General features: G+C 37.9%; 1 long non-coding RNA gene across 1 annotated transcript; it reads left to right on the top strand.

Moving 5' to 3' along the window:
- The first annotated feature begins 4804 nt into the window (after positions 1–4804).
- LOC125063766 lies at positions 4805–5668 on the top strand. The gene is made up of 2 exons (XR_007119563.1): positions 4805–4928; positions 5529–5668. It is a non-coding gene; the product is annotated as an uncharacterized LOC125063766 (long non-coding RNA).
- The last annotated feature ends 2913 nt before the right edge of the window (positions 5669–8581 follow it).

Below are 8581 nucleotides of genomic sequence, written 5' to 3' on the forward strand. Positions count from 1 at the left end.
GCAAAATTACCACAGCATACTAGCAGATTTCCCAGGCACAACTAGACTCACTTCAATGAAGCTTAGTCCTAAACATTCCGTCGAACACTTCATTGAAACAAATGGACCGCCTCTTCACTGCAGGCCACGCCCCATTGCGCCGCATCGCTACGAAATGGTCAGGAAAGAATTTCAGAACATGATAAATCAAGGGTTATGCAGACCAAGCAAAAGCCCTTGGGCATCACCTCTTCACGTCGTGCCTAAGAAGAGTGGAGAGTTACGCGTGTGTGGCGATTACCGAAGGCTCAACGCCATAACCAAGCCCGATCGGTATCCCATACCACGCATACGTGATTTCACTTACCAACTCGCAGGGAAGAAAATTTTCTCCACACTTGACCTCAACCGCGCCTACCAAATCAAATACAAACAGCGAATCACCGAGACGCACCCGACAGTTACTTTATATAAGCGAATTTACCACTGATATACGACACGTCAGTGGGTCTCAAAATGCAGCCGCAGACGCATTATCACGCATCGACGCAATCACATGTCCATCGCCGATCGACTACAATTTACTTGCAAAAGCTCAAGAGCGCGACAGCGATAACATTAAAGCACTCGGTTTACAGAACAACTTATCTTTCAAAGAAGTAAACCTGCCCGCGTCAAACATTAAATTACTCTGCGAAACTTCAACCTCATACATACGTCCGTACCTACCTGAAGAATACCGACGTACCGCATTCGACGCAGTACATAACGTTAGCCACCCTGGAATAAAGACCACGAGGAAATTAATTACGCAACGCTACTTTTGGCCCTCAATGAACGCAGATGTCGGCAAGTGGGCAAAAGTATGCCTACAGTGTCAGCGCGCTAAAATACAACGCCATACAACAAGTCCATTATCAATATTTTCACCAACCGAACGATTCGAACACGTGCACATCGATATCGTTGGTCCGCTACCTACAGCGGCCACCGGTCATCGATACCTAGTGACAATGATCGACAGAGCGACGAGATGGCCCGAAGCATACCCATTATGCGAAATAACAGCTGAAGACGTCGCCAAAGCATTATACGAAGGTTGGATTTCCCGTTTCGGTTGCCCTGCTACAATAACAACGGACCAAGGACGACAATTCGAAAGCAGAGTATTTGCATCTCTTTCTCGCTTACTCGGAATTGAAAAAACGCGTACAACATCATACCACGCACAATGTAACGGTATCATCGAACGATGGCACCGTGTCCTTAAGGCCGCATTGAAGGCAAGATTACAGACCGCAAGAAGCTGGATTAACGAGCTACCAACCGTCCTACTCGGATTACGCGCTGCTATGCGAAGTGACACCGGCGTAAGCGCCGCCCAACTTACCTACGGATGCAACATACGCTTACCCGGTGATTTCTTATCAACGACCCGCGATAACGTCATTATGGACTCTGCCTACATCGATCAGCTGCGCGACGCAATTCGTAACTTGCAACCAATGCCTAACCAACCACACAGCAACACAAAACATATATTCGTACACCGCGACCTGCAGACATGTGAATACGTATTCGTACGCATAGACGCCGTAAAGAAGCCATTACAAGCACCCTACGACGGACCCTATCGCGTGCTAAAACGAGACAGCAAGATATTCACGCTGCAGTTACCTAACCGTGAAACAAACATCTCTATTGACAGACTCAAACCCGCCTACACAATTGCCGAGCCAGATGTGCCCACTGATACAATACCGAGTACCTGCAACAAGCAAATCACATCAAGTGCGAGCGAACTACATAAACCATCAAATAGCCTGAAACATCAAAACGATAACAGCCTGAAACATCAAAACGACAACAACCTGAAACATCAAAACGATAACAACCTGAAACATCAAAATGACAACGACCTGAAACAACAAGACATTGGGAACAACTCAATACCTACAAGGACAACTCGCCGAGGCCGCGTTATACGCCTGCCGGTACGCTTCGCTAGAGGGGGAATCCTGTAGGTGATTGATTAACGTGTCGTATTGAAACAGTGATGTGTTCAGACAAGAACATATCAGAATAGTTACGGTCGTGTGTTCTGAAAAGAACAGTTTCATCGTGTCGTAAGACACGGTAATATGCCCTGACAAGGGCAGTTTTCAAACGTTTTCGTCGTGAAACAAGAATAATTTGTCCTGAAAAGGACAGTTGTTAGACGTTTAGTCGAGAAACGTAATTTGTCCTGAAAAGGACAGTTTTTAGCGTTATCGTAAGGCTACGATACCGAAGTGTTCTGAGATGAACACGTTCGTACGCTTCGGCGGCTGCGTGCAGAAAAAGGCCAACTTTTTGCCGCGCCGCATTTTTATCGCCTACTCTGGTACCTGCGCAACCAATCAACGCTCCGCATCTTGGCACCACATGTCAATATTAGTTGTAAGTGTAGGATAATTTTTAAGTATAATTGTACACAGTTTTGTAAATAAATATCATTCATCATTCACTATTCCATCTTCACCTCTTCTCTACAAGTAATTAGGGAGTTTTATTTTAAACATCGACCAAGTAATTCTGAACCAACAACCGAAGCTACATCCCTAAAGTAGCAATAAATGATAAAATGTGCCAAGGCAAAAACTTTTGTTCAAAAACTATTTTTCTTGTAAATATGTGTGTTAAAAACTGTGTATAGCTAAAAGTTGAAAATTTCTTATTTAAATAACATTGCTTTTATTTATAAGAAATTGTGAAATTATCAACACCAATTCTTTAGCGATAAACATGTTCACGAATTTTGCTTTATCAAAATTCTTGAACATGGACTTCGAACATTAAGTATAAGAGAGACGGCGATTGTGTAAAGTATAGCTATCTCTTTCTAGACAAATTGAATGGTGCTAATTTGATTGAAATTCATTAAACATTTTAATTTGTTGATTTTGATTGTTAATTAATACTTTATTAAGTCAGGATTAGCACCAATATTTGTAGAAATTGGAAAATTTCGATCTCAGTACTATTAGGACAGTTTATACTTCATTAATAATTGTACACTGTTAATTGCTTACCAAAAGCTTACGATTTAAGTCAATTTGTAAATATCACGCAGCTTAAAAATGTTCAAATGTAGATTGCTGAATAAATATATTTAAAATTATTTGTTTTTCATTAAAAGCGCCTTTCAAAACTGTGTATCATATTTACGTGGAATTGTTTTTATAAACTGTGTGCCATAACATTTATTTATGAGTAAAGTAAATATTTCTTCACATATCGCACGTTTTATGGATTTTTATATGGCGCCTACGTAAACATTTACGGCTTAATATTGAAGATCACGAGAAACCGGCTGCGTAGCCCAAAGCAACATACCTGCTTCAGTTTCTTTGGAGATTTTGATTGATATTTTTCTCTATAACGTGATAAGGTGCCACCACAAATATGCTACAAAATTATAATGCTATAAGAATACCTGGCGCATGAGGGTAAATAGAATATAAATTTAATAAATTTATTAAAGAACACACAGCTTAAAAAGGCTTACTATAAAATTAACGATTATCTAATTTATAAAAGGGCCTGGGACTAGTGCTAGACAGGCTACTTCTAATTAATTTGCGATATTTGTTTTAAATTAAGTGTTGTTTGATGATTTGCTATTTTAAAAGAGTACCGAGAGTTTTTTACGCTGGCTTTTTCTCTCGGCCTACACTCTCGGTCTTCTTTGCCGGTTTGTAGGGATTAATGATTTAATGACGTGAAATAACACCATTTACCACACACACCTGTATCTTATGTTCCACAATAAACATATTTTATTTTATTAAATAAAAATATGGAAATCAAGACAAAGGCTAGTAGCGCCACTGATTAGTACAGAGTCAAAAGTTAATTCCAGTATTCTAGAAAGCAAGTTGTAGGACCATTAATTCGTACTAAAACCGCTCTATAAAGTATTTCTAAAGCGATTTAACAATTTATAATAAAATATCTCAATTCTTACAATAAAGGCTCAGGTAGCATCTGGACCAATTACCTTACAATCTATTGAATATCTTAAAGTTCCAAATAGCGAAAATTCCAAACGATTCGCTATTGTGGCAGAAGTTTCGCAAGACGAATTATTTCAATAACAATTTATAAGGCGTTTATCAATGAAAGTACGTGATATTTCGACGGTATTTTTTAACAAGTGGCTCGCCCTGTCTCCGCGCTTCGTTAGCGATATTTATGTCACATATTTAATTTTTTGTAGTCGCGTAGAATTTGGCTTTATCGTCGATATCTGATTGTGTTGAAACACAATGATTTTTAATACAATTGACGGACTAGGAAGTATCGTAATCTATCGGGTTGTTTAACGATACTGTGTCTTGACTTAATGTCCTAAAACCCCTAGATGGGGCAGAGGGTGTCTACTGACTCTTCGCCTCATCTGCAACTGTACGACGCCAGGTTTGCTTGGGGCGGCCACGCTTACGCTTTCCTTGGAACCTAATCAAGCGCCTACTTGGGGATATGATTGGACTCTCCCCGGAGTGTATGGCCTATCCATTTCCACTTGCGTCCATCTGCTGGCTAATCGGGGTATCTCGGCAGCGCTCCCCAAGTTGTTCGTTTAAGATCTTCTCGGGGCAGTAGATGCCAAGAATACGGCGAAGAGCGCGTTTGCCGAAGACTTGAAGTCGTACAGACCTTTATCGTAATAACATATATATAATTATAATTATATATATATACTTAATTTTCTACGACTGCATAAATTAATTGTATTAAAATTTGTTACACAAATAGAATTAAATCATTTCGAAACAGTATTTCTCAATGGCTGATAATAATAGACCTATTAACTATATAAATGAATAAAAATAGGTCAAACGCGTTGTTTTCATAATTGCGCAAAAATGAAGAAGGCTGTGTTTGTTCTCATTTTATATTTGTGCAACGTAAGTACTTTGAAAGCACTCTTGTTTTAAAACCTTTGCGGTTTTTGCGGCTTCGAATTTCAAATTTTTGTGTTACAATATTCTAGTTCGAATTTTAGACGAGGAAGGAGTGAATACATAAAGTTTCGTGTATTCAAAAGAAACAACTGTTCGGTGTTTTTTTTTTTGATAAGTGGGATTAATACTTTTTCATGAATATTGTTTCAAACAAAATAAAATTCTGAAAGATCCTGCCTTCGAACCTTAAACCAGTGATTTTGTCTCTAATTCTAATCTTATAAAATCTAAACACCAATGTGTGGAACCAGCTGCCGATGATTCTTAGGGTCCTTGAAGAAAAGAGTCTAACAATTCTTAAAAGGCCGGCAATGCACTCGCGAGCCCTCATTGGGCTGTCATTGAGTGTCAATAGCGGTATCACTTAACGTCAAATGTTCTATATAAAAAAAAACTTTAAAACTAAATCTTTGGCGTGTGTGAGGCATGGATAAAATAACTTTATAATTGATGATAACCGACTTACTAGTCCATCCGAGGCAATGGTTTCACTAGTTGAAGCCCAACACCAAACTCCGACTAACCCCAGACTATTTCTTTCAGAACATCAATGCGTTCTGCCCTCGACGTGAAGCTTGTACTCTACAATGTAACCCTAAAACTGTAAGCCTGATCGAATGCCCATCAAATATCCAATATAATGTACCAGCTTGCCAATCCTGCAAGACCCAAATCTGCCAATGTGAAGTCCAGAAAAGCCAGTGCGATTGTGGCGTATGTGACTCCTGCAAATGCAAGGAACCCATAATTTATTTCCCAGAAGTTGAATATCCCGTCATGTATGATTACAAACCTTTTTTCTTTAACACGTGTTGGTCTGTGTGATTAATAAATCTGAATTTAAAAACGTTTTTTATTAACACATCCGTTGGCGCTTTAATCCTTTTTGGACCTTCTCTTCTTCTTCTTATAGTGTCATCTCGAAGGTTGGCGATCATCATGGCTAGTTTTTTTTGGATGCCGCGCTTCTTGGTGCTTTGACCAAACCATTGTCTTAAGTTTTTCAACCAGGACGTGCGTCTGCGGCCAGGTCTCCTCCTACCTGCCACTTTGCCTTGTATGATTAGTTGAGCTCGTATTTTTTGCAGTTACGTAAAACGTGTCCGAAATGCTCAAGTTTCCTTTTCTTTACCTTCATAAGCACTTTGTTCTTCTGAATTCTGTCCAGCCCTGCGATTCTGTAACTCACTTCACGAACTCACACAGCGGTTTTCGCATCGGCGGTCTCTCTCAAATCAGTCGTGAAGCAGTCATTTTATGATTTGGCATTCTGATAAACAATAAAGTACAAGCTCCCACCTTTTCAGAATGCCAAATCATAAAATGACTGCTTCACGACTGATTTGTGAGCGACCGCCGATGCGAAAACCGCTGAGTGAGTTCGTGAAGTGAGTTACAGAATAGCAGGGCTGGGCCTTCTCTGCATCTTCTCTTAACACATTAATAAATAATCAGAATCTTTACCTAATTTGTAGATCACGAGTTAGTTATTTAAATCAGTTTTATTATACAGTTAACACCGGGACTAAATATGTTTCGCACCACACCCTATTGCGTCAATGTGATGAAACCTACGAAACTCTGGGGCGAAAACTATGAGTATTTCGGTTTGGTAGGCTTCAGAGGCTGACGATAGCAATAGCAATTTGATACTAGCTCAAGCACAACTCATAGTCTGCCCCATTCCCGATGCTACAAACATACGTAGGAAATAGTAGAAATCGAGAAAATTATATTACAAACAAGTTACAATTAGGTACAGGGATAGCCTACGTATAAAAGTAATACAATTATCTACCAGCAGTTTTATTCAATTATCTAACAACATTCTGATTGTATTACATTCTAGCAAATTGCTGATGATACTCTCAGAAAATATTGCAAGCCTCTTCATAAATTATTCTATAGTTAAAAAATATGTATTTATTTACTAACACTTCGTTGCGTAATACAAATAGAGGACGGCTAATAGCGGACTTATCGCTTTCGTGCGATCTCTTCCAGTCAACCCCTGAGAGAAAAAAATGAAACTAGATACTACTAATAGAAGCATGAAGTGCAAAACTTTATAAGACATATAGACCTGTTGTTCATTTGTGTAATACAAATATAGATTTTTTAATGTGACGGGGTAAACGGGCTCACCTGATGATAAGTGATACCGCCGCCAATGGACACTCACATTACCAGAAGGTTCGCAAGTACGTTGCCGATTTTCTTGAATGACCCTAAGTCGAATTAGTTCGTAAATACTTCAGTGAGCAGCTGGTTCCACATATTGATGGTGTGCGGCAAAAACTGCCTTAAGAAACGTCGAGGTGATACGGGTGGAATTTTGGATTCTGCCTTGACAGCTGCAGATAACCCGAACTCCTCTGAACTGATCTTGAGTTAACTGAGATTTTATCGAGAAAATACGTTAATTACAATATTTCTCTTAAACATTTGTTTACTCACATTGTTCTACAAACATGAAAAATTTCATTTGTTCATCTTTTTGTGAATAAAAATTCTCGGATTATTAACGCAACAATGAAATTCATAAAACCCACATTTGCACTGAAAATGTTTAAATGAATCCGCAACAAGAGATACTATTGTCTCTAATGAGGTCTTGTATTTATTTAAATGGAATATCCTGGACCAAAAAACTTTAAGTTTATTATAACATCTCTGAGTTGATAAGCATATGATTCTTATCATTGAGGTAGTGAGTTCGAAATCGAATGGAACTTATAATAAACACTTTACATAAGAATATCTCCCGTTTTTAAAAATTCAAAATTTGTAGTTATACTGAAATGTGTTATTAATAATCAAAGAAATTATATACGAGTACAATATAAGGTAGTGTTTGTATTAATTACATTCCAAGTTGATATTAGCCAAATTAATTAACTGATACATTTTTACAATATTAATAATAGAAATTATTATTTAAGACTCAAATTAAGGTTATTTACAATATCGAAAACACACATATACAGTATATACAATATTTTTAACATACATAATAATAATAATTTAAATGGGATATATAGTCATACTAATGAGTAAAATTATTTATACTCGTAATTGTTGTCAAAGATATGGTCTAAATACTCCATATATATATATATATATATATATTGTTTGAAGATGAAAATACCAGGTAATTCCGCTCTCTGGTTATATCAGCTTGTTCACGACGTTCTTGAATCTAGGAACAAAGGCTTTGTGCCTTTATTGCATTTCAGTTTTATTTTTAATCTCCTACTTTGTTTTTGCGTACTCATTTCGCTTATTTTATGTCTAATTAAGTTTCATGCTAACCGAGTCGCATTGTTTATTTTACATTTAATATTTGTTATAATAATAATAGCACGTTTTATTGGTTTTCCTTCACCGTTCATGTTAAATGCGCACATAGAAAGAAAGTCCATTGGTGCACAACCGAAGACCTGAGGATGAGAGTCGCACGCTGAAGCCACTAGGCCAACACTACTAATTACTAGCGACATTTAAATTACCTTTAAATGTCGCTTAATACCTTTAGCTAGGAGAATTGCAGCACACGCAAGTAGTCGCATATTTCCAACTTTGTAAGTTTAAGTATC

This window comes from Pieris napi, chromosome 3 (assembly GCF_905475465.1).
Source record: "Pieris napi chromosome 3, ilPieNapi1.2, whole genome shotgun sequence".
NCBI lineage: Eukaryota > Metazoa > Arthropoda > Insecta > Lepidoptera > Pieridae > Pieris > Pieris napi.